Source organism: Hirundo rustica, chromosome 1 (genome assembly GCF_015227805.2).
Source record: "Hirundo rustica isolate bHirRus1 chromosome 1, bHirRus1.pri.v3, whole genome shotgun sequence".
In the NCBI taxonomy this organism is placed as follows: Eukaryota; Metazoa; Chordata; class Aves; order Passeriformes; family Hirundinidae; genus Hirundo; species Hirundo rustica.
The window spans coordinates 2,588,816-2,615,856 of record NC_053450.1 but is presented as its reverse complement, the minus strand read 5'-3'; the positions used below and the strand labels follow the sequence as shown (position 1 = coordinate 2,615,856).

The window sequence follows — 27,041 nt, the reverse complement described above, 5'->3', positions numbered from 1 at the left end:
ATTATCTTCTATCTTTAAAATTGTCTCTATCTCAAAAGAAATAGAGACCTCCTTTTACCCCAGGAGCTGAGGGCTTCAAATCACTTTCTCTCTAAAATCACCTTCATCTTAAAGGCTGAGACCTCCTTCTACCCTAGGAGCTAGGGGCTTTAAGATTCACACTTAAATCTCAATTATATTAATCCCCAACTTTGACTAGAATTAGCATTCTCCTAAACAACATTAAATTGTCACAAGAAACAGTCCATTTCTCTATAGTTTAGACCAGAGAAGTCCAGTTAAAAATTTCCACATCCTCAATCCCTCCTTCCAATAATCTTTATCAATTTGTTCACTCTTGCTCCACTGACTTCATGCAGTGTCTTTTCTACGTACACTCTTCTCTCTCTCACTGAAGGGTTAGGCCTTGGAAGCTTCATGTTGCCAAGAAAGGTTTAAATCTGCCCAGGCCTGCAGTGGCGATGTGATTTTCTGCAGGGCAGCAGTCTCTCCACTGCTGCAGGCGGGTTTCCTCCCTCCACTCTTCTCATTCTCCGTCTGGAATCACCAGAGGAGGGGAGGGCGTGGAGCTCTGCCCACCCCTCGGTGACAACAGGGGTGGCTTCAGCCCAACCCGGCCCATAGCTGTTATCAGAGGCCCAGCAGAGATCCCTCCCTGCTCCGGGGCTCCGGGGCTCTGGGGAAGTTTTAAAGTCTTGATGTTAAGCTGCAGCCTCTCCTCCCGTGCCGAGAGCTGATGGAGCCTGGCCAGGCCTCAGGCCGGCTTCTCCCCAGAGGGGTGGGGGTGAGCAGCAGGGCCCACTCAGTGTTACCTGTTCAACCAGCCAGGATGAAAAGGGCTGACTTGAACAAAATCAGGATTTATATGGGTACTTCCCAAAGCTGCATTCAACACTTTCAGTGGTCAAAGCAGATGCCAATATCCCAAACTAGCCTGCAATATGTCCTTGTCCTTTCTAAAACAATTCTGAAGGCCTGACAGGGCAACGCTCTACATTCCTCCCCTAACTAAAAACCAAACTGTGCCAAGCCATGACAGGACAGATCTCAGCAGTTCATCCTGTTAATAAAAAAACAGGTTTTAAAGGGTATTATTATTAACCTCCTTTGTTTTTCACTTCTGTAGTCATATAACTGGTTGGAAGAGTCATAGTGGTCTTCATTTTTACTAAGAGAATGGTTTTGGATGGAAAAGAACTTGAAGATTATTCCGTTCCAAGCCCCTGCCATGGGCAGGAACCCCTTCCACTATCCCAGGTTGTTCCAAGCCCCATCCAACCTGGCCTTGAACACTTCCAGGGATGGGGCATCCACAGCTTCTCTGGACAACCTGTGCTAGGGTCTCACCACCCTCACCATAAGAAATTTCTTCCTAATACCAAATCTAAATCTACCTTCTTCTGGCTTGACACCATTGCCCCTTGTGCTGAGCACTGCATGCTCTTGCAAAAAGTCCCTCTCTAGCTTTCCAATACAAATAATCTTTAACAAGAATGCAATTAATCACTAAAATCAGTCTAGATTTGTAGAAAACCAAGTAAAAATAATGTGTACTGCAGCCTTAGCAAAACCTCAAAGCTGGGATATATTGATCTCTGCAAATACCTCCTTGTTTCTTATATAAGGTGATGGGTAACACACATCATCTGATTTGAGGTGTCTAAATCTGAACTCCCATTTTTGTTATGACAGATTTAATCACCAGAAACAGAGTAATTGTATGTCTTGATAAATCATGCAGAACTACCCAGGGAAACCAGGAATCTGTCCCTAGCCTCTGCTGATGAAGAGGGTGGACTTCAGTTGGCTGTCAGAGGATCCTGAGGTGGTTTGTGGATGTTGATGGTTTTGCTGTAGACACCACATATAGTGGTATGAGGAAGAACCAGGATCCTAAAAGTCTGCCTAGATGGCCACAGCTGGCAGAGATGGATTTTGTAGAGACTGAAAGACCACTAATTCAGCACCAGCTTGGCTTTGCATAATGTGAGGATAGCAGCTACCAGGGTGGTCCTGGGTGCAGCACTCACAAGCATGTCCCTGCCTGTGCCTGGTGATCCATACTGGGGGAAAAACGTGTGGAAAGCAAGATACATTTTGAGTACAACATTCCTTCCCTGGTGTATACCTCCCAGCTGCTGCCTGCAAATGGCTTGGAAGATTATGAAGATAATGGTTTCCTTCAGAACATGGGGTTTAAGAGAGTCTAATTAGCTTGCCCTTCACCATACTTCCTTTTATTTTTTCATCCAGACATGGGCATAAACTGATTATTGTCAGCCCAAAGATGCACGGTAACATATGTTGTCTTTGTTTAAAGGGGTATTAACACTGAATGCTGTCACATAGTTTCAATGCTGAGAAAACTATGATTGTTTAGCCTGGAGAAGGCTCTGGGGTGATATTGTGATATTTAGGACCTGAATGGGAACAAAAAAAGTGTTGAAGATGCACTTTAGACATGTCAATACAGTGATAAGACAAGGGGGAATAGATTTAAGCTTAAGGAGGGTAGATTTAGATTTGATATTTGGAATACTTCCCTGTGAGGGTGGTCAGGCCCTGGCACAGGTTGTCCAGAGAAGCTGTGGCTGCCCCATTCCTGGAAGTGTTCAAGGTCAGGCTGGACAGGGCTTGGAGCAACCTCAGATAGTGGAAGGTGTCTCTGCCCATGGCAGAGGGTTGGAATGAGGTGATTTTGAAAGTCCCTTCCAACCAAAACTATTCTATAACAAGGAGAAGTTCATATGAATGAGGGAAGGTGGTGTGGATTTGAGGCAAGATGAGGGTTGGTGGCTCACAGAGACAGACAAATATTTTGGGTTTTATCCCTTTCCATCTTTCTTTCTGCTCCTAGGAACGTTCTTTCTCCAAAATCTCACTTCCATGTTTGACATCGCTTCTCAGTGCCACTTCTTTACCAACAGATCAGTTATTTATAAAACATAAAAATATGTCTGTTTGTTGAGTCATTTTACACATACACTTAGTTTTGTTGGTCTTTCATTTAGCTGACTCCTGAAATCAGAAATATGTGGCCTTAAATGCCAGGATTATTGATTGAATGGATGGGGTTGGAGGCGGGTGCAGGGTTACACCTGAGTGCTTGCTCTTGCTGGCAGCTTGAGTGTCTCTGGGTGAAATGTGCCCAATGCCTTCACTGTATTTTCTTCTTTCTTTGTGCAGCAGCGTTAAAGAAAACAGTCAATACTTCAACAAATAGTGGGAAAGGTTTGCAGTACGTGTTATGCGTCCCATTGCAAGAACAAACAGGGTTCCATCCTTCACTCTGAGAGTTTAAACAGCAGATTACCCTCTGCACTTGGGGTAGATAATAGTTCAACATTATTATCTGAATTTTGTTGTCATTACAGGCACAGTCAGGATGCTGTTGTGTTGGGTGCAATACAGACAAAGAAGGAGGAAAAAAGTAGCCTGTGCCAGGAAGATTATTTCCAAATGCATTTTCACTATTGGAAATCACATTCTCAGGTTTTTTCCATCCAATCAGAGGACACAGGTAATGCCATATTAAGTGTGTTGCTGATAAAAACAAATACCTGGTTCTATTCCAGCTGGTCACATGAGCTTGAGATGTCACTATCAGCAAAACTCCACAGATAGTTACACCACTGCAGCACACAGAGCATGAAAAGGCTCTGAATTATTTATAACAACTGTGTCAGCTTCTCAGCAGGAGAAAACTGGCAGAGCTAATTAACTGATATCCCCCAACTGATCTTCCAGCCTGTATTTGAGGAATAACTCCAAATAATTCACAGAAGTCAGGAGCTGCTTTGCCTGCCACAGAGTGTTTTGCTCTCGAGCTTGCAGGACGAGCACATGGCAGCATGTACAGAACAAGTTTTTTGCATGGTTTGTAACCAAAATGTGCATGTGTGATTCCATGCTGGAGCAAAATGGGAGACATTCCATTTTCCTTCCTTGTCCCACTACAGAATAAACCTCAAGTGCTGAAATAAAGGCCATATTTTACAGCAAGTACAGCGTGAGGGTCATTAGCTTTCCCATTCGGCTTCATCAGATGGCTACACAGCAGGATGCATTCCAAATTTATTTGATAGCTTGTCAATAAGCAGCTGCCTTTTAATAGCTCTTAACTTCATGGACTCGAAAAACAAAATGCCTCATGCTCACATTAAACCAAGTGGTCCATCACAGGGATCTCAGCTTTTTCTGGCGTAGAAGGCAGAGCAGAAAATGACCCCTGACTGCAGCTTCACTGTAATTTTGTGAATACTTATCACCAGGGAACAGAGACAGAGAGAGTTGCTGGGCTGGGAATTATAGTGAGGAGAAGAGGGGCGAATCCTGCTGGCTGTAGCCAGGGAGGGATGTAGGAAGGACACCAGCAGGAGCAGCAATGGGGACTCCAACCTGTCCCCCCTCTAAGTAGGGACAAGAGGGTAAAGTGATGAACTTGTCAGAGGTAATTCTAATTAGCAGCCAGCTGATCTTAGAGCTGCGTCTGCTGGGCCACCTCCTGCATATTCTGGAAATGCTTAAGGGTGATCAAAACCAAGTATTTCAAGGGAGGATGGGAAACTCCACTGTATCCCACCCCATCCACAGGTAGGAGAGTCTATCCTGCAGGTACTGCTGGGCTGAGGAATCTTATCAGCTGGAAACCCATGACCAAGGGTCAATACTTAGGAGATCAAAACACAGAATCTCAGCAGTTTGATATAAAAGGGCCAAACGCTTGCAGACCAGTGCCAGTACAAGGCACCTTTGTAAGATGTACTGCTTGCAGGCCCTTCTCAGTACTACATTTCGCCCCTTTATTGTCCCTCCAGTCTCTGAACTCTTTGAAGACACAAACTTCTACCATTATGCAATAAAAATGAACAAACAAACAAACACCCCCTCTGGATTGAATTTTTCTCCTTATTTTACCCCCAGAAAAACCCTGAGAGATTTGCCCATCTGTGTGATTGTACATTCTCTGTCATCAGAGGTTGTACCATCCTCACACATCCTGTGGAGGAGAAGCAACGCTCAATTGTGTCACCTAAAAACTGTGGAAGTTCAGCAGCATGATTCCACTCAGTGTTGCTTGGTCCTACTCTGGCAGGTGGAAACAGACACACAGTACTAGTTTTGGGCTCCAAAGCTCTTTGGTACATGAAAGAGCAGAGAAATAATATCACAACTGCAGAGCTAATGTCTTGCAGTTTAACTCCTTTTGTCCTAGAATGGCAGAATGGTTTGAATTGGAAGGGACCTTTAAGATCATTTAGTTCCAACGCCCTGCCACAGGCAGGGACACCTTCCTCTGGATTAAGATGCTCAGAGCCCTATCCAACCTGGCCTTGGACACTTCCAGGGATGAAAAGTGCACAAACACTCTGGGCAAATTCCCTCTACCCAAATGTGCTTGGCCAGTTTTCCTTCATCCCACTGATGCAGCATCCCCCATCTGCAAAGACATCAATTCCTGCAAAAGCCATTTGCAATCCACCAGAAGGGAATACATGGCCACAAATCTGTGATTGTCAAATTGCAGATCACATCCCCTTCCAGTGGTTTCTGAAGAATCCTTTATTTCCTTCAGAGCTGGCATGACCTGGTGGTGTGGGGCTGAGAGAAGCCTTGGCACGTACACAAATGAAAAAATAAACATGAGTGCGGAGTTCAGGACACAAATGAAACCAGAGGAGGGGAATTACCAAGATCTTGTAAAATGGCCAGTGATTATTCTTTTTGTTCTCCCTAAAACTTCACCTAAGTTATAGACTGTGTTTTTCTTCTATGCTGTCCCTCACCCCAATTTCATTCTACTTATTCTCTCTTGTTATGCTGTGAACTTTTATCAGCCTGTTAAACTGACTGGTTAAAGACAATGAATAGTCTTTAGCTGAGAGTTTAAACTTCTTACCTATGGATTTATTTGTGGCTGTATTTTATACCTTCCAAAGCATCAGTAAAGAAAGCTCGAGTTCAAAACAAAGTCTGTTTTCCAAAAGTATCAGTAAATAAAGCTCAAGTTCAAAACTGTCTCCCTGCTGACTCCCTGCTGTCTCCCTGCTTTGGTCAACTCTCTTTCCAGTCCTTGAGACACACACAGAAGCAACAAGAATTCTCTTGTTCTGTCACCAAGGTTAACTTAACTTTTAATTGTAATGGAATGATGAAAGAGGAATCATATTAAGTAAGCAGGCACTAACAAAAGGACAACCATTGCAATTATTAACTGCAATTTACACCATGTCCTGCCCTTTTGGGAGGGTAAAGCCAAAGCCAGGTACCTGATACCCATTGTGAAATGGGGTTAGAAGTCCTTTTTTCTTGGAATCAAGTTCATGACTCCTTCAGCTGAACTGGCTGGAGGATACTTAGAAATATACTCATTAAATTTCCATGTAGAAGTGGATGCTGACCATGGGTTTTTTTCCCTTTATATTGTGACACAGGCAACACAGGGAGGCATCGTTGAGCTACAAAGTGGAGTCCTCAGAAGGCCCTGCCAAAGAGAAAAGTATCATGTCAATATTTATTAGACTTTCCAGCAGCTTGTTAAGTCAGTAGGAGAGCTGAATCCCAGACAAACTCCAATTAGATTTAGTTTCAAAGTGAAGGCTTCTTCCTAAACTATCCAACAGGGAAATGTCACTGGCACTGGTGTGGGCTTCTTTCTTACATCTTTCATAACTCTTTGTTATCTGTCATAGTCCTTTTGGTCAAGGTTTTGATGGTGCTGGTATAGGGAGCATTGCTCTCCAGAAATGGACAATGTTGGGCAGACACTCATAAAGTGTTTAAAATGCCACTATTATTTACATAATTTTGGCAAAAGATAATTTTTGTGTTGAAAATGAGCAGAATAAGGGCAGATGTAGATTTGGCATTAGGAAGAAATTCCTTATTATGAGAGTGGTGAGGCACTGGCACAGGCTGCCCAGAGAAGCTGTGTCTGCCATCCCTGGAAGTGTTCAAGGCCAGCGTGGATAGGGCTTGGAGCAACCTGGGAAGGTGTCCTTGCCCATGTCAGGGTGTTGGACCTGAATGATTTTTAAGCTCCCTTCCAACTCAAACCATTCTATGATTCCATTAAAATCTCTTCTCCTGAGGAAGAAGAGCAATTTCTCCATAGGTGGGGTTGGGTCTCCTAGTTGCAAAAATCCTCACAACAGCACCTTCAGCTGGTTTACTCAGACTGAATGAGTCTCAAGGCAACCAAAATGCCCCTGTTTCTGAGGGCAACTGAAGTGCAATCCAGAAAGGTTTAACAAGAATTCCTCTTCTGGTCCTATAAGGGAAAAAGCCTCTTTCCTAGAGATGCATTTTTACTTCCTTATGGAGGAGTGGAGCAGGTCTGGAAGGAAGGAAGGGACTGGTGTGAGACACCTCCTTCCTGCAGCACTTGGGAGATCTGGAGGAAAATGTGAGATGTATCAAGCTCCTCTTCCCATCTCACAGCTGGGGTGAGGCAGGAATCATAACCCAAATTAATTTATTTTGGAGACCACTGTGGACTAATTGCAAAGGAAAGAGTTGTGCAAAACAGTAGAGAGAGATAAAAGCAGCTGCTCCAGGAAGATTTACCCCAAGTGACAGCTTTAGGGTGAAAAGTTCCCACTTTGCTAAAGAACCTGGCAGAAGTAACTCTTCTGAGTACTAGAGAGACAACCTGGGCTTCCCTGGGGAAAACAATAAAATAAAAACATTAATTCAGATTAGCAGCCATTTTCTCTGGTCCCATGGATCTTGTCACTGAATCCTTATTAAGTGCACATCAATAGTCAAAGATATTCCAATGAGAATTCCATGACTCACTGCCTAAAGAAATAATATTTTCATCAAAACTGCCTAGATTTGTTCCCCTACCTGTTTTTCCTCCCGGGGCTTTAGCCCTAAGTTTCTTTTGAAGGTAAAATTCAGGCATTTCAGCCAAGTGACCTTGCACTGCTGTGAGGAACTGTTTACACAGTGGGCACTCCAGTCCGTCACAGTATACAAAAACCAGGGATCTGTATTCAAACTCCTCTTTCTTGGCCTTTCATTTACATTCCTATATAAAAACCACTACTGGAGAAAGGAAATTTCTTTTTCAATGCCCACATTTTACAATTCAAGACGGTTTTACTTTACCCAAGGAGCGAGTATTTAAAACCAGATTGAAAACCCATTTGTTTGAAGTGTGCTTGTGGAGATTGGTTTACTCTGTTCCCTTTCTGGGAGCACAAATATAGAATATAATCCACCCGGGAAAAGAAGATTTCTATTGATAGCTTCATTTAGCAGTCCTTTCTTGCAAAAAACCTACTTCTTCTACAAATCAGGTTATGTTCTTTCATAGAGACTTCAGTTGATATGTTCAAAATTCTACACATGTAAATAAACAAACAATCCAGGGATTTTAACTTACGCTCTTCTTACTTTCTCTTTCCACCTCTGATCTTTTCTTGCCTACAAATGTGATTATTGAAAAAGCCTTATTGAGGCATACTATTTCCTTGTAATAGTAAAGTTATTTTTTAAGAGGAAATTTCCACATAACATCATGTGAAGAGCAAAGAAGTTACTGTACTTCCTCCCCCTTTGGACAGTGACTTGTGTAGAGAGATGAATAGAGAAAAGTAATATAAGTCTTTCTGGAAAATAAAAAACAGGCCGGTAATCCTGGTACCAATCTAGCAAATCTGAATTCAATTTAACAGCTCCAGATATTGCCTGTGGGAAACAGCAGGTTGAATTTTAGCTGCTTGATGGAGTGAAAACCCAGATTACCTGCTCTCTAAGGTTATTTTAGCCTAAGTTAAGATTTTTTTTCCTTTCCTGATAGCGTTCATGACCTATGAAAATTCATCTCTGGCAAGGCAAAACAGAAGAGAGCAAATAACAGAGCTTTGCCAGCTTTTCTCCAGGGTCTAATCATTTTTCCTACTATCAACTCCTACTTTTGGTACATTTATTTCCTCTCCAGGATTTTTGTCCCATCTTTCACTGCTGATTTCCCTGAAATATTAGAGAGTCTGGTACCTTCCCTTTCATTCTCAGTCTGCATTCCCAGCATCCCCAAGGGCTTGCTGCAGCTTGAGATGAACTGACTACAACCCTCAGAGCACTAACAAAAACCAACTTGAGTAATTTGAAAGTTGCCAAACGTCTAGGTGAGTCAATATGTTATTCCAAGATAGACTCGAGTTACTAAGACAGAGCCCTGATGCAACACCTGGGACAGAGGAATGCAGAACAGAAAAGGGGGAAAGCAGCTGAGTCGCAAAACTCCTGAAAGTCCCACAACTAAACCAGCAGTGAAACTGTACAGAGAATTGCAGCCCCCTACTTTATCAAGTTATGAATTTGCAAAAATAAATATTTAAATATGCCCACAATATGTTTGTGCAGGGGATCCACAGAATGATTTGGGCTGGAAGAAATCCTTAAAGAAACCCAGTTCCACATCCCTTCCATGGGCAGGGATGCCTTCCACAGTCCCAGGTTCCTCTAAGCCCCATCCAACCTGGCCTGGAAAGTTCCAGGAATGGGGCAGCCACACCATCTCTGGACAACCTGTGCCAGGGCCTCACCACTTTCATAGGAAAATTTTCTCTTTAATATCCAATCTAAACCTGCTCTCTTTGCCTTGAAGCCATTCCCCTTGTCCCATTATTACACAACTTTGTTAAAAGTCCCTTTGTAGAATTCTTCTAGCCCCCTTCTGGTTTTTAATTGGGTGATTTAGGTTGTTGGCAGTGTTTAATCAGAGTAGGATGCTATTAATTTTCTTGAATGCTGTAAAGTTTATCACTCCCATTTGAAAGGGGAAAAGAACCTGTCGCAGCAGCATGATTCTGCAAAGCCGGGATTGAGCCTCCTTTCCCATGGAGACCAGGAGTTAGCAAAATTAATTGTTTTGTCTTTCCAATTTGCCATGGATGTGCCAAGCTTTCAGCATGGTGTCTGACCACTTTAGGCTACAGTGCAGGGACACAAGAGGAGACCACCTGGAGAGCAACACTGAATGGGTCTGGAGTGGATGATTGCAATTTGTTATTTATTCAGCACTATAAATAGCATGACATTTTTCAGTAAGTAGCAGAGCAATAATCAGCTCCCCACTCTGAGCTATTGTAGCTTGTGCTGATATAATGCAAAATTATGCTCATCTATTTATTTTTTGTTGCTCTGACTAACATGTGACCCCAATCCAAAGCATCCTCTGGTGTCTGATTCACCATGTGCTGCTGGCCTGTGGGACTTCTTTTCCAGTGTGAGGAGGGTGCCAGCCCTGGGGCCTGCTGTGCACATGAAGTGAAAGACTGAATAACTCGCCTGACACCTGATCTGGGAGCAGAGAACAGAGACAACAATCAGAGGGAAAACGAACAGCAACCACAGCGTGGTTTCCTCTGGGCAGAGTCCCAGGTTCTCAACTGGCATGTGCAGGTGAGGTTTGCAATACTGAGTGAGTCCAATAGGACTTTTTTTTTTTTTTTTTTGGGGGGGGGTGGGGCATGTTTTACTCTGATAGAAATATTTAACATAAGCAGAGGTAGATGTGGATGGTTTGTGTGCTGCACAGGTACATGCAAACAATTCTTATCTGTGTTTCTACTAAAGCAGGATTGTGTAATAATGGAGAGGATAGATCCTGAACACGCATTTTCAGTCCCAGGGCAGCTGGATTGTTCCATTGGCCACCCTGCAACAGCAGACGGGTGACATTTGTGAAAAAGCCCCAGGACTTTACTGAGGTGATCCCAAAGAACAGAAGTTCAGCCACATAAAGAAATGCCAGTGATGCATCAAACACTTGGGGACACAGAGCTCATGTGAGTCACAGCCAAGGTGAAACCCAATAATGCCACACAGATGCCACTTTCCATCCCAGATTTGTGCCTTCTTCTATTTCTAAATCCCAGATTTAGGCCTTTGTTTGGGGGAAATTACTCTCCCTCCACACTTCAAAAGCAGTTGCTTTGGGCCTCAAAATACTTCACTCTTATGAGACTCAAAACATTTGATACAAAGAGCTTGTCAGCACATTATAAATCTTTTGTCTCTGGATAAACATTAACTTCTCATCCTTCCCCGGTCCCCATCTCTACTCATTTTTCTTTTATTAACTACTCAGTCTATAAAACACCCAGGACTGTAACCTTCTTTTCAATTAATGACTGCAGAACATCTTGCACAAAGACTTTGTCCTAGGGTTGGGATTCTGAGTAAGTTCAGATAATTTCTCTTATTTATTTTACCTGCAATATAAGGGATAAAATAGGATTTGCCTCAAGACATTTATTAGCAGTGAACTTTGTTCATGATACAGTTCCTCACTCCTTCTCTACAGCAGACATTTATTGGTAAATTCCAAATGTTCCAGATAAATGAATTAGCATTACAGTGGAATTATTTCCAGTTCTGATCTTGCCAGCAAAGAGGGAAGTTCTGCATCTTTCCAGATGTGTTGATTTGCTATTGGAGATAATTTGGAAATGACAATTTTTTTCCTCTTCAAGATGTGTCAGTGAAATAATTCCCCAAATGCATCATTGGGGGGGGGAGGGGTGGGGAGGAGGGAAAGAAGTGGCTTTTTTGGCATCAGATAATAAAAATTGGTGTAAAGTGTTTTTATAAGGATATTTTAAGTCCGGCTTACCTCATTTAGGAGATTTCTGCTGAGTCATCCAGTGGATATCTGAGTCTGTAAAATTATGTCTTGGGATATCCCTGCCTTCCATCTGTAAGTCTGGAGAGGGAGAGAGCACAGGAGAAATATTTGGCCACAGAGACTTTTAGAGACATAAATTCACTAAGCTTAGAAAATCTCTCCAAGATCACCAAGCCCACTTGATCATCAAGCACTGCCAACCTGCCACTAAACCATGTCCCTAAGTGCAACCTAAACACATCTTTTAAAACCCTCCAGGGGCTGTGACTCCACCACTGCTCTCAGGCAGATCTTCAATCCCTCTCCTTTATTTTTCTCTTTCACCTTGCTGCTTTTCCTTGCTGAGTAAATTAAGCTAAAGATTGTCTGATCAGAGCAGGTTCAGAAGTGCTGAGCCCACTCTGCTCAAGGCAAAAAGATTCCAAAAAATCTCCTGGGATAAAGGTCCAGACCTTAAGTAAATGTGGCTCTGGCAATGAAATAATTAGATTTATAAAGGAATTTTAAAAGGAATATTTAGAAATAACAATATTTAATCATTATTCTCTACTTAGTTTTCTCAGCTTTTTTTTCTGTACCAAATTAGAAGAATCTTAAAGATTAAAATGTTTTGCAGTTGAGAAATTGTCATTAATTTTGTTAGGATAAGATCACAAAAATGGCAGTTCAGAGGATGAGGCTTCAGTCCTGTTTTACTTTTGAGGTACTGAGCATTTGGCTTAATTTCCTTTTGTTTGTTAGGGGTTTCTTGCTAATGAGGTGACTGCTTATGTGAGTGACTTCAGGTACCAATCTGATTAATGTTCAAAATTAAAAAAATCACAGTTTTCAGCCCTGTGCCTCAGACTTAAATTCAGAGTCAGCGTTAAAAGAGAGATGCTCAGAAAGCTGGGAAAAGATGCTGCACACCTAATTGCAACATTAACCAGTAAAATATTAGCAAATTTATTGGGCTTTTTCTGCTTAAAAAAAAAAAAAAGTTAAAGGAAGTTCATTATGCTCTGTAATCCTGCTTAAATATTCATCATGTTTTTAATGAACCACATTCATTTTTAAAATGTTCAACCTGAGACGCTGTCTAGCATGATTTGATAATAATATAATTTCTGTATAAGCGTAAAAGGGACAAGAACAGTAAAAATAATTGTATCTCTAAACACCCTAACCAGTTTTCTCCTGACTAATGAGCAGCTGTTTTTCATTAGCAGCATGGTTTTATCTCTTGCCTATCAACCTGCACAGCTGGGCATATTAGAAATAGCTCAGTGCACTGTGGAGCGTATGTTTCCTAAACTGCAGAAACAAACGAGAAGGAGGTATTGGAGCTTTTTTCTTAAAAAAAAAAAAAAAAGGTTTGGAGCTGATTTCTCTCACACTATTATTCACCATGGTGTCATATCTGGAGGCTTGATGTGGGAATGGGATATTACTCCTCTGCCTGCTGTAGAATTACAGAAAATAGTTCATACTGTGCAGAACTTGTGCTACAACGAGCAGAAACTGAGTCACAGGGAGATGAAACCTTTTGCTCGAGGTTATGAAGCAAGAAAGGAGCAACAGCTAAAGCAGAAATTGTTTCATCTGCTTTTTCCAGCCCTCTAACTTCTTCCCCACTCTGTATCAGACAAGAATCCAGCTGAAAGAAGAACAGTGGAAGAGTTTGAAATTTGAATGGTGCAAAATAGAACCTGAACCTAAATATTTCTTTGTGATCTTGCAACCAGTAGATACCAACTCACTAAGATTTGAATAGTCCTCATAGTCTTGAAAAATACAGAAATAAAGCCAAAGGCAAGCTTAAGATGAGGAAAAATTAATTTTTGAAACAAAAGAAATTAAGAGATCATAGAATCATTTGAGGTTGAGAAAAACTTCCAAGATCATGAAGCCCAACCCTTGATCAAATACCACATGTCCACAAAACCATATTGCAAAGTGTCTGCTTCATTTGTTTGGTGCTTTTTGTTGTTGTTGTTGTGTGGTGGTTTTTTTTGTTTTTTTTTTTTTTTTTTTAAATCACCCACAGGAAGATCCTCCATCACTGTTATTTATTTCACTTATATTGTATTTATTTGAGAATCACAGAATGAGTTGGATGAACCTTAAAGACCATCTAGTTCTACCCACCTGCCACAGGCAGAGACATCTTCCACTGCTTCAGGTTGCTCCAAGCTCTGGAACACTTCCAGGGATGGGGCAGCCATCCTAGCAGATGTTTTGCATTGAATGAAGTGGAATAAATACAAACAAAGCCACCTCACGTCAGTGTGGATGTGATTCTTCTGTAGATCATAGCATTGGAGAGACTCAGTGGGAGCATCAGTGGGACTCAGGAATTTAGATTAAAGAACTAATGCTCTGCTTAGGAGGAATATCTAGGTATTCCTAGTCATGTTTAAAATAGGATTGTAGCCAATACCAAGTGTGGAGTCAGATGTAGGCAGGAAGGGAGTCTTCCCTGTCCTTCCTGCAGAATAAGTTACTTTCACCTTTTAATTAATAAGTTACCTTTTAATTGCAGCGCCAAAGCAAGGCATTATTCTGCAAATATTTGGGTTCAGAAGAAACACAGGAGTCATCCAAACCACTAAAAAAAAAAAAAAAATCTCTTTTTAGCAGGCCCTAGTGCTGGCTGCTTGTTTATTGCAGCTCAGTGTGTGAAGTTAAGGTCTCATTATTTACTTAAACATCACTTGGTATTCCTGTCTTTAAAGATAAATGCAATTAATGAAAACCTTGAAATAGTTTTTGTGCTTTCACTCAGAAGTATAATGTACATGTCTGCCTGTATTCTCTCCTGGCGTAGGAAAGCAATCAAAACCCTATTATACTGACTTAACTACCTGCTGCCAGCTTTGTTGACCTTGTTTGTTTGGAAATTAAAAGGCAGGTCATGGCAGAGCTGAACTGCACAACCTGGTAGCAGAGAAAAACAGAAAAGAAGTGCTCCGGTTATTTACAGGGTGTCAGGCAGATCACAACACACTTAGGCACCAGTTTTGGATGGGAGCTGCGTTTTAAACTGGCTTCTCCCAAATGCAGAAATATTATATTTTTGTGTGCTTTGAAAGAACGCCTCAATTTTGTTTTGTTTTGTTTTCCTGTTTTTCCAAAGAATTTGTGAATCCAGGTTTCTGCTGGGCTTTATTAGCACCCTTTGGTATATTTATAGATTTATAAATACACATTCTGCATCGAGATGGCAACAGCTGAAGCAGCTGCCACACTTCCACTCTCAGGAGCGAAATGCACACAGCTCCTTGAAACAGTGGCACCCAAAAAGTCCCAATATTGTCTTGAGAATGGGCAACTGATGTAGAAAGAAGATTTAAGGAGGTAATTTATCATGGAAAAGCAGGATAGTTAAGAACATCCATTAACTACCCTGAAATAAGAAGTTATCTTTATTCTGTGGGAAAGAAAGAAGGAGTTTGATTGATTTACAGCAAAGAATCAACAGTGTCTCCTGAAAGAAAATACATATCCTAGGGTGGACCAGGTATTAGTTTGAGATAGAAAGAAAAGAAATTCGGTCCTGTATTGGTTCACCCTTCACTCACCTTGTCTTGTGCCTTTTCCCTTTGGGTAGGACACATGGATTGCTCTAGGCCAGCACTACTTTTCAGGGGTACTGCTCAGAGACCTTCCTGGCCCAACCCTGTCCCAGGACCCTAATCCTAACCCCAGCCTCAAACCTAGCTAAAAACTTGCCTAAAATCCATCATTCCCTATAGGAGATTAATTTGACTGAAGTGGCACAGGATAAAGTAAGGAGGCAAAGCAACTCATATAATTCTAACCTTTCTACTCCTGTTTCAAATTTCACTTTTTTTTTTTTTACCATAACACAACAGGAGTCCTTTATGCAGAAGATTTATGCAAGCCAAAATTCCTCCCAAGACCACTGTAAATGGCTTTCTGTCCATCTATCCTTTCCCCAGGCACATTCATCCTACTAAATGGATTCAATATCCTGCCATTGAATAAAAAGTGATCTGGAATCTGGTTTCATTTTTCTTGGAATCATAGGATAATTGAGGTTGGAAAAGACCTTTGGGATCATGATATCCAACTGTCAATCATGTTCACCATTGAACCATGTCCTTGAGTGCTACCTCCACATGTTTTTGGAACACTTTTTGTCAGAGAGGTGCAATGACCTGCAACGGATCCTGGTTTAAAGTCATTGTGCAAAAGAGTTCAGCTAAATTTCAGCCTGAAAGTGCAGATTTCTCTCTGTTGCTTTACAACGTGAATCAGGGGCGACTAGGTCGAGTGTAAATATCTGTATATATTCATGTATATATTTGTATATATAAAAGGAAAACTGTTTTGTCCTGTTTGGTTTAAGTGGAGGAGAGGAAGATGGCTCACACCTAAAGACAGAGGCAGGGAAATGAAGCAATACATCACAGAATTAAATCTTTCTGGAAGAGCAGTTTCTCCTAAAAATCTCAAATGATATTTTCCAGCTGAGACTCAGAAGACAGACTAAATCCTCCTTGTAACTCCCACGCTCATTTTTTCTTTTAGATGAATAAAACTTTCAGCACAGGAAAAACTCAATGATTAAAATTTACAAATGTACTGAATATGCAGCACTTTGATGCAAACGTTTTTGCAGTAAAAGGCCAGGTGTTATATCAAACAGTGTTTTTTATCTGATCCCTGTAGAAATATTCCCTCTGGAAATGTGGCAAATCTTTCATTTTAAAGGAAATGTGAATTCTGGGGCATTAAACAGTTGCAAAAGGTGCATTCAAATGCTAATACAGCTTTGGATAAAGCTGTGGAATTGCCTTCTGCTTGAGAAGTTTACATGGAGAGGAATTTTCTTCTGACTTTTCAGAATTCCTGACAATAGCTGAGTACAAAACCTGAAACTTCAGCACTGATTGGCCTTGTCCAATGTTATTTGATTGGAGGTGTTGCCAGCTCAGTCTTGGCTGGAAGTATTGATCACAGATACATGTGGGGGCTGAAACTGCCAATTAATCTGTTCATTATTAGAGATAGTTCCGTCATTTTTCTTCCACCACATGTGAATTTACAGCTATACCTACCAGAGGAACAATTGCCTCATGCAACATGAATGGTCTATAAAAGATCTTTCTAAGTGGATTACATTAAAAACCAGAGTTATTTATGATCACCTCGTGTGACATGTTGCCTGCATGGCTTGATTAGCTTCAGAGAAATTAAATTTTCTTGCCTTATTTCCTTTTTCTTTTCTCTGTTTTCTCTTGTCCGTAATTCAAAGCCAAGACTGTCAGAGAAGGGAGAAGGAGGCAAAGGAAATCTCAGAACCATGGTTCTGTCTTTTGAAAGGCCTGGAAATTCTGCTCTAGGCAGGGCCTTTTTTTTTTTTAATTTGCTTTCTTTGGATTTTGCTCCCTTGCATTACTTGTCAGTAAAAATGATCAAAATTCAGCAGGCAGGATGGATCTGATTGCAGCATCAGATGTGAAGCTGGAACTGATTGCAAAATCATCATGAAAACCTGGCTGGGGTGTGACCTGTCTCCATCAGGGAGGCTCTGACCTTCAGACTGTGGCAAACACTTGGAGGGAGATCACATTTGTGAGTAATTAGTCAGAGAGGTCACTGCTGAAACCCCTCTTCATCAGTCCTGCTTTGCACTTGTCTGTCTGATTCCCCATCAGGGCTGATCAAAATCTAAAATTAGTGACATCCAGCCAGTGACATTCAAAGGGAGACGGCAGCAGCCCAAAATCAGCCAGGCGATAATTCATAGAATCATGGAATGGTTTGGGTTGGAAGGGACCTTAGAGATAATTTCATTCCAACCCCACTGCCATGGGCAGGGACACCTTCCACTATCCCAGGTTTTCAGGGTTCCTGAGGTGTTTTTAATTAACAAGAAGCTCTTTAAATAAAGAGGTTCAGTCACCTCTATGCACAGGCAAATAGAGGGGAGAAATGCATGCTAAAGAAGAGAAAAACTTCTCCTCTAGTTGAATGTGTTACTAGTTTGCTATTAAAGTTTAACTAAATAAGGTGTTTTTAAGGATTTTTATTTAAATTTATTAAAATAAAGCCATAAAGAGTTGCTTTTTGATATGTGTGTGTGTGTGTGTGTATATATATATATATAATTTTTTTTTTTTTTTTTTTTTTTTTTTTTTTTTTTTTTTTTTTTTTTTTTTTTTGGTCCATTTGGAGATTCTCTGGAATATTTTTTCATCTGAAATGTCTGAAAGCCACTGGTCTTGCTGCCTTCTGAAGTCAGTCACTTGGAAGGAGATCCAAGCTTTTGCAAGGTCTGGTATTTCTCAGCAGTTCCTATCTCCAGTTCCCAAAGTGAGGCACAGACTCTCTGCAGTCACACAGATTGCAAGGAAAGGTGAAGCACCTACTGATCCAGTGGAGAAACTGCTGTTCCTGGTGCAGATGTGCACATATTGTCTACTTTATTGCTGGGTATGTTCATAAAGGCTTGCACATGCTTTTTAACTAAAAGCTCACATGGGTGGAACTTGTCTGCTTTTAATAGTATTTTAGCAGGCTTAAAAGAAAATTAATTCAGTTTTACTCTTGGAAGTGAAGTGACAGATGGTAAAAGAGCAGGAGGGTTAGCAGGAAGAATATTGTGGGAGTCTGTGCAGATATACTGTGCTAATAAATAAGGTGGAGGTAATAATGCCTGTTAATATATATATATTAAAAAAATCCAAAAAAACCTGCAAAACCTGAAAGAAACCTTGTTAATATCTCTCTTCTTTTTAATAATGATTCCTAAATCTAGCAAAGCATTTTTTGAGAGTATATTTGATGGAGGAATCACTGTGTGTTGCCATGGTGTTAGGTTTTCTTTTTCAGAGTGGAATCACACATTTAAAAAAGAAACCTTTACCTTGTTGCTATGCAAACACGACTTGGTGTTATTATATCCCCAGAAAGCAGAACAACAATATTGCAAGAAAGTCAATATTCTGATAAGATAAATGCTCCTTCTCTTTGCCCTTTCACTCAAATGCAATGCTGCAGTAATACTTAAATCTGATGAATTCTCTGGAGGCCAGGCTGCAAAATTTCCAGTGTGCTTGTCATTTCTGTATAAAAATTGCCCACTAATATCCTCCCCACGGCTCTATTCAGACCCAAACTCAGACCTTGTGATACAAAGGTTTGCTCCCAAGCACCAAAATTTAGCTCAGGCTTGATAGGATTTTGTTCCAAGTGTTTGGGAAGCATCTCTTGCTAAAAAGGGATCAAAGGTCCTTTTTAAGTGTTGTGTTTATACCACTCTATGCTGCAGCTGCCTATTTTATTCCACAAGCAGTGATGTGGTTGCTGCCATATCCATCATCTTGGGCTTCCTCTTTCATCCACTGGAACAGATGCAGTGCCAGGTAGCAGCTGGTTCAGCCAAGTCCTGACTCCCTTTTCCCACAGCACAGTTGTGCTGAAAGATAAAATCAGTGATACCAGCTTGGGCAGCTTTTCCACTAAAAGATACAAGAGATTCATAACCATAGAATCACCGGAGTCACTGAATTATTTGGGTTAGAAAAGACCTTAAAGATCATCTCATTCCACCCCCTGCCATGGGCAGGGACACCTTCCACTATCCCAGGTTGCTCCAAGCCCCGTCCAACCTGGCCTTGGACACTTCCAGGGATGAGGCAGCCACAGCTTCTCTGGGAAATCTCTGCCAGGGCCTGACCACCCTCACAGGGAGGAATTTACTCATAACATCCCACCTAAACTTGACCTCTTTCAGTTTAAAGCTGTTTCCCTTGTCCTGTCACTACCATTTTGTCCATAATTCTCTGTCAGTGCTGCTGGGGAGGTGAGTGGCTGTTCCAGTTCCTGGGATGGGAGATCACTGGCTGAACAAGGACTGTTTCAGATGGAATTGAGCCCCATCCTCTTTTGGACTCAGTTGCACTACTGCCTCTTTAAGCTTGCCTAGATGAGAAAATTATTTACCCTGAAGATTGGTTCAAACTCTTATTTATCAGAAATGTAAAATGGCAGCAAATGAGCAATATCCATTTAAAAAAAAAAAAAAAAAAAAAATCAATTCAGCACAGATACGGGAAAACAGTTCCAAACATGATCATAGGACAGTGCTGTGACCAGGCCATGAAGAGAAACATCCCACCCTGGTTTAGGAGTTAGTGAAAGCAATGAATGAGATTGGTTCCATAGCCAATCTCCTTTGATTTACTTCATTAACCAATGAACTAATTAGATTTCTTGCTCCTCAAAACACTTTCTGAGAGTCTTATTTTGGCAGTTACAAAGTCTGACATGAATTTTTTGGTGCCTCTTTAACCCATTTAATAGTGGATTAACATTGCAAGGGCTGAAAAGAAAAATTAGTGCTTAAATGAAAAGTATTGAGAAAAAACAAATCAGCTCTAAAGCCTTAAAGCTTATGTTTCATCCAACTCTTATTTTTTTTACCTGCAGGGCAAAAGTTTTCACTTTGAGGCGTTTATTTCTTTTTCACATTCCTCTGAAGTGTCCAGACACATCGTCAGGTTGCTGAGCTGCTTATCTGAGTTTAAGTGGCAACCGCTTTCCTGGAATAAAAAAAATTGCAAAAATTAGAAATTGAACTTAAACCTCTGAACTTCTCAGTGTCTAGTTCAACTCTCTTTTCAAACAAGCTGCAACTTGCCAGTCCTCGAATGACCTGCTCATTAAAATGGTACTTCCAGGAGCAGCATCCCAAGGACCATCCCTTCTGGTAATTTCATGCTAGAAAGATGTCCTTGGAGGTCATTGCTGTTGAGAACTCAAAATCCTGAATTTGAGACAAGAGCATCAATTTCTCTCAGCTGAAAGCAAGGACAAGACACAGCTTTGGTGTGTCTGGAAAGGCTCGTTCAGCCCTGAAGCCAAAACTCTCACTCAGAACTTCATACTTACAGAGACTCAGAAGAGAGGCCTCAAAACACAAACAGTGCCCTCCCATCCCAGCTGGGCACTGGTGGGGAGGGAACTCACTGCAGGATATATGGTGGTGTTTAACCCAAAACCTTTTACTGTCTTGTTTTACCCTGTTAGGACATTTACAGTGATCAATTATCGTCAAGCTGACGTCTTGAGGAAAATTCCATCTCTGTAACTGGCAAACCTTTCCAAAGACACCTCCTCCTAATCCAACTCCAACATGATCATGAGGCAAAAAGTCACCTTGCTCCAGGTGGTATCTACTTCTTTGGTGAATGTACAATATACAACACTTCTTTTTTCTTTTTTTTACTGTCCCTGGAGAGTTTTGGAGTTACTTTTCCTGCCTGCATTTGAACTAAATTAACTGTGCAGATAATGAACACCAGAACACAGCTGGTTTGGTGTATGCTATGCATTGCTGTCTGAGGAAGAAAAATCACATTTAAATGCATTTTTACAGCCATCCACATATTAATCTCTCTGATAATTTCTGCACAACATTCTTGTAATATTCTAAAAGGGCCATTCTCTTGCTTTACTTCTCTTCCTACGAGCAGCCTGTCCTGAGCAAATGTCCTTTCACAAAGAATGCAAGATGCATTAAGTCTTGGATAGCTTCCTAAGCTGAAATCATCTATCCAGAGAGACTGTGAAATAAAATTTCTCTTTATTTATTTTTAATAAAAAAATTTAGACCTTTCATCTGGGCTGCCTATAAATTCAAGATTTAATTTCATGGTCTCGATTCCCCAAACTTACTGGAAGATGAACAATTATCGCTGCTCTCTAAGTTAATTTCTCTATTCAAGACAAGTTTTTTTGGTGACTGTTTCTCTTGTGACATTGTCTCTGTCTGCCCTAAATAACCAATCTCATATTGGCTCTATGAAATAGTAGGAGGGTTTAGGGTTAAGATCAGCAAAAGAAAACAAAAGCAAATGCTCTGAACCTCAGTTCTACTTCTGTGTCATTGAAAACAGCCATCCTCGAACAGGTCCCAGAAAAACTTCTCAGTTAAGAACAAACACTCCAATGCACAGAAATCTCTAAGTATGGTGAATAGAGTATGGGCTCAGCAATTTCCTGGGCTTTTTTAAAAACAATAGTTAAATAAATGTAATTGTGATCAAATCAGATGAATCACAATCAGATAATCACCTTTGAATTTCTTTTAGGGATTCCCTAAAAGCCAGTTCAGTCAGATTTTCCTCTGCAGATTTCTTTTGTGCCACACCAACACTTCTAATGATTGTAGCAGTTTCTATCAGGTCATGCTTTTTGTTTTTTAATCACTCTAATCATCCAGCTGAACCTTGTTGGGCAGGGTAGGACACAAATACCACCCAGCAATTAGCAGGCTTACCCTTTCTGTGGGAAGACTGGAGCAAAAAGATCCTGATGTTCTTGAAACCTGTGTTTCAGCACTGTGGGTAGTAAATACCCATCAGTGGTGATCAACCCATTAATGGACAGAATTAATTTTTACACTGCTTGCATCTGGTAGCTGAAGGCTAAGATCACTGTGTTTTTAAAAATCCTCCAAACCTGTCAAATGAGATCCTTTATTCCAAGCAAAAGGACCCTGTACTCCCTGCAGCCATTTTGCTGTTTATGATAGTACAAAGAATTTTTCTGCCTGGAATTTGGGAGGACACCACTGGACATAAGCAGAGCTACACTTTGAGGAGCAGATTTTAGTGCTGTGGCTCTATTTACCTGACCCTGTGATCAGGCACAGTGATTCACAGTGCTGTGAGAGAATGTAATATCACAGGATTGCCACTTCAGATAAAGAGAGCTCCCTTCCCCGGTCTGCTCTATCAGACACAGTGAACTCAAATGCCCCAGCTCTTCATCCTACTAAACCTTCCTTATGCTGACTGCTAAGAGATCACATCAATCCTGTTTTTACTGTTGTCACACATCTGGCATCAGGACAAGTGCCAAAACATGACCTGCATATTTGCTGGATTGGGGGGCACACGTGTTTGACTGTGAGCTGAGCCAAATTTTTGTGATATGCACAAATATTGCTTCTCCCCACATCTTGGAGAACACAAGTTTTCACAGAGCTTGTTAACTCCAGTGCTCACCCCCTGCATTCTGCCCCTGCTCTGAGCCGTAAAAAGTCTTTATGTTTGCCAGGTCAGTAAAAACCAGAGCATCATCCTGTTTATTTTATAGCTAACTTCATTAGCAAGAAACAGCAAGGACTGAAATACAGGGCTGTAAAAGCCCAGCTTAGGTTTGTAACGAAATGTAATTCAAGTAATTAGTCCACTTAAACTTTCTAATGTGGTCTCTTGGTTTCCAAAGTGCTAAAATGCTTTTTAATGGCTTTTCCACTGTTTTTCATTGGTTGGGAATTCTGGCTTTCGGCATGAAAGAACAGGCCATATCTTAATATCTTTGTTCTTTGTGCCAGGATCTCAGATGGTACATGTTGACGTGACACCCACGGAGCCAGTTGAAATATGTCACTTTTCACCAGCTGAACCTTGTCATGCTTTTCATTAACAAGTCTCAAGGAACTCAGCTGTCCTTCCAGTTCAGTCTCCATTTCTGCCTAACAGCAGGAAAAGAAATCAACTAAAAAGTAGATTCATAACTTTACTGTAAATTGCTTTGCACTTGCATTGTGCAGTTCCTTTTCTTGTGCTTAATAGATCTGAAATTTCAATCTCTTGGGACTCCACCTGGAGCTGCCTCCATCTCTGGGGCCCCAGCACAGGAAGGATGTGGAGCTGTTGGAGTGAGCCCAGAGGAGGCCACCAAGATTCATCAGGGGGATGGAACAGCTCTGCTGTGGGGAAAGGCTGAGAGAATTGGGATTGTTCAGCCTGGAGAAGGGAAGGTTTGGGGATGACCTAATTGTGGCCTTCCAGGACATGAAGAGGGCCTGTAAGAAAGATGGAGAGGGAATATATACAAGCACATGTAGTGACAGAATAAGGGGAAATGGCTCCAATTTGAAAGAGAGGAGGTGTAGATTAGATACTGGGGTGTAATTGTTTACTCAGAGGGTGGCGAGGCCATGGAACAGGCTGTGCAGAGAAGTTGTGGTGGCTCCATCCCTGGAAGTTCTCAAGGCCAGGTTGGATGGGGCTCTGAGCAATCTGGTCTAGCGGGAGTTGTCCCTGCCATGGTAGGGGGTGGAACTGAATGACCTTGAAGAATACTGGATTCCATTAGACCATCTATGCTAAACATTCTGAGGACAACTTTAATGTCAGAAACTATAATCCTAGCTTTCTTCTGAGTTTGTTTGAGCTGCTAATGAATTAAAGGACATGTTCTTTGACAATTTTTCCCTTGATTTTCCTATGCTGTTTACTCAAAACTGGACAGAAAACAATTTCCATTCTGTGGGGGAAGGGTGAAGAAAACAACAAAGCAAAGTCATTTCAAAACATTTTCTTTTTAATCAGATTGAATCTCATGGCAATCGTATGCAAAGCTTGATAAGAAATGGTAATGTAGCCTAGACAACTTTCTGAGAAAGAGAACTAATCAGATAAATGTTTTCTGTATCAGAAAAACACTTAAAAGTGTTCAAAGCAACGTTCATAGCCTTTGAAAAAGTATGTGTAACTTTCAGACAAATTTTTGTGAACAGTTTGCATGGGATTCATGTCACTTAATTTCATCAATGGGGACAATAAGTCTCTAAGCTAAACTGAAGTCTCCAGAGGAGAGCATTATCACTGTCATCATGCGGGTTTGGAGACATAAGCAAGACAGAATTTGTAAGGAGAGGTAATATTTTTATTATGCCATTTTACACAGTTGGAAAAACCTAAACACATTGCTCAGTTGCTCACACTTCAGATCTGAAACTGAAGATGGAGAAAAAAAAATGCACTTCTAGTGGGTGATTCATCCCTTCTTAAGATAGATTGGGTGACTCACCCTCTGTAGGTGCATATTCATCTCTGTTGACCAGAGAAGGATTCTGGCTGACAAGTAACAATAAATACCTGACTCTGAGACAGAAAGAAAAATAGAATAGATGATATGGACTCTGCCTTGCAGTTATAAGGGTTTCTGATATGAACTTTATTCTTTCTTCCATTTTTTACATGTATTCAGGTGCAAGTTCTGAGTATAATTACAGTTCTTATTTTTTAGATACTGACAACCCATATATTGTCCTGTGCAGACCAGTCAGAAACATTTTGCTGTTCAGAATGATTAAATTACCTATCCCCAGAGAGGCATTTTTGCTCTCTACACAATTCAGAGCACTCCTGGCAAACAGATCTAGGAAACTTCAGGGATTACAATATCTTACATTAATATCTGTTTGATTTCAGCTGATGATGAAATGCCAACATAGTTACTGGTGCAGAATGTTATAGAAAAAAACATCCAGCAACTGCTGAATATGTTCTCTCTGGCTCTCATGTCCCTGATATTCTCAATACATTATCCCATATTTTCCATATCACATAAGCATACAAACACCTTTCCCTTTTTTTGTCTCCCACTGTGATTAACAGTGAATTTTAATAATAACCAATGTAATTAAATGGTCCAATACTTGCTGGAGACCATTCCTAAATTCTGGTAAAGGACAAGTGTTCATAAAGGGTAGTTAAACACAGCAGGGTGCATGAAATGCCAATCTAACTGGAGACTTCTGTGTGTGAAGTATGGCCACCCAAGACAGTGATAAGGTGGGATGTATTGTCAGAAATAGTATCAGTTGTTCATTTAGTTGGGCTTGAGACAGAAATTGATCTATTTTCTCGCTTTCTGGTGGTGTTGGGCCTTCTGGAAAGAGGAAGGCCAAGAGGAAGAGCCCTCTAGTAAGGCTGAGAGAAAGAAACACAACTCTCAAAAGAGACCAAAATCATCCGACAGTCACATTTCCCACAGGCATCTTTAACCAGTGACTCAGCAACAAACCAGATGTAGCTTCCAGAGGCAGATCAGGCTGAACTGACTCAGGAGAGACTTCATATTGAAATACAGTTCATCAAACCTAGACATTTCCATCTTACCTCTCTTAAGTTATGACATTTTTTCCCCCAATACCTGTGACCATTTCTGCCACTGGCCGGTGAGTGAACACTGACAACAGCAACATTCTCTGAGGTTCCAGCAGTTCTTTTACAAGATGCTAGGTAGGTATTTCCCTGCTCTTCTTTGAGTCCCTTCCAGGTGCCTTTGCCTACTCTGGACATGCACAACAGAGACAAAGACAGAAGCCTGGGGAGATGACTTCACTCTGGATGAGACTGAAGACTGGATTGCATTTGCATAGATGCCACTGGAAGGGAGAGAGGCCAAAGCAGAGCAGCCAGAGTTCTGTTTCTCTTCATCTCTCATGAAAGTCAAATATCTCCACTCTTCCAAACACACTTCCTGGTGTGCATTCCCTCCAGCTGATGAGGTTCATCCACCCTGACTAATGGACCTGCTGAGAGAAGCCAAATGCTGCAGAGCATTATCTGGCTCACTGGAGAGCCAAGACTGGCATGCTCTGCCCATCCTGGACCCATTTGTAATTTGCTTAATTCTGTGAATACTGTGGATAACGGCCAGGTGATTGCTAGAGGTACACATATATTAGAGGCTGGCAAGGGTAAGGACGAGAAATTTGTGAAAATTTAGTTAGTTCTTGTCTTATGTCCTTTATAATGATAAAATTTGCTATTAGTGACTAGGTACCCTGACCATTTTTTCTTAAAAAAACATTTTACCACCCTATCCAGCAAGTTGTCAAACTCTGAAATAGGTAAGTTTTGCTTCTTGTGCGAATTTCCATAAGGTTTAGACTGTGTGCTTTTCCAGGTGTTGCAGAGGCAAGCAAATCTCCAGGGAAGTTATGCCAATAGTGGGATGCAGAGCGTGGCTGGGAGCACACAACTGTGTGGACACGGCTCTGGCCGTGGACTCAGCAGGGTATTAGTCCTAACCTTGCTTTCTCTCTGCTCTGTCATTATTGGCACATCACTCCAAGCTGTCCTCTGTACCTAAAGCAGTAGATTGTAAAGTATATATTTGTCTAAGCTGTCTCCACTCTCTTCATCTTAGTGTCACAGAATCACAGAATCACTAAGTTGGAAGTGACCTTCAAGATCATCAAGTCCATCCCATGCCCAAACACCTCAACAAGATCATGGCACCAAGTGCCACATCCAGTCTTTTTAAGCACATCCAGGGATGATGATTACACCACCTCCTCGGGCAGCCTATTCCAGTACTTTGTCATCCTTTCTGTAAAAAACCTTTTCCAAATATCCAACCTATATCTCCCTTGATGCAGCCTGAGACTGTGTCCTCTCGTTCTGTCAGCTGCTGCCTGGAGAAAGAAACCAACCCCCAGCTGTCTACAACCACCCTGTAGGAAGTTGTAGAGTGTGATAAGGTCACCTCTGAGTCTCCTTTTCTCCTGTCTAAACAACCCCAGTCGTGCCTCACAGGGTTTGTGTTCCAAGCCCCTCACCAGCCTCATTGCCCTCCTCTGGAC

At 41.3% G+C, this 27,041-nt stretch overlaps 1 long non-coding RNA gene across 2 annotated transcripts; it reads right to left on the bottom strand.

Annotated features, from left to right (window-relative positions):
- Nucleotides 1-6,272: 6,272 nt before the first annotated feature.
- On the bottom strand, nucleotides 6,273-21,806 carry LOC120760827 (uncharacterized). Of its 2 annotated transcripts, XR_005703480.2 has the most exons (4): nucleotides 21,725-21,806; nucleotides 20,072-20,190; nucleotides 11,627-11,716; nucleotides 6,273-6,484 (listed from the first exon to the last, which is right to left on the bottom strand). It is a non-coding gene; the product is annotated as an uncharacterized LOC120760827 (long non-coding RNA). The 2 variants fall into 2 exon arrangements; XR_005703479.2 differs by lacking the exons at nucleotides 6,273-6,484; nucleotides 11,627-11,716 and adding an exon at nucleotides 18,528-19,064.
- Nucleotides 21,807-27,041: the final 5,235 nt, after the last annotated feature.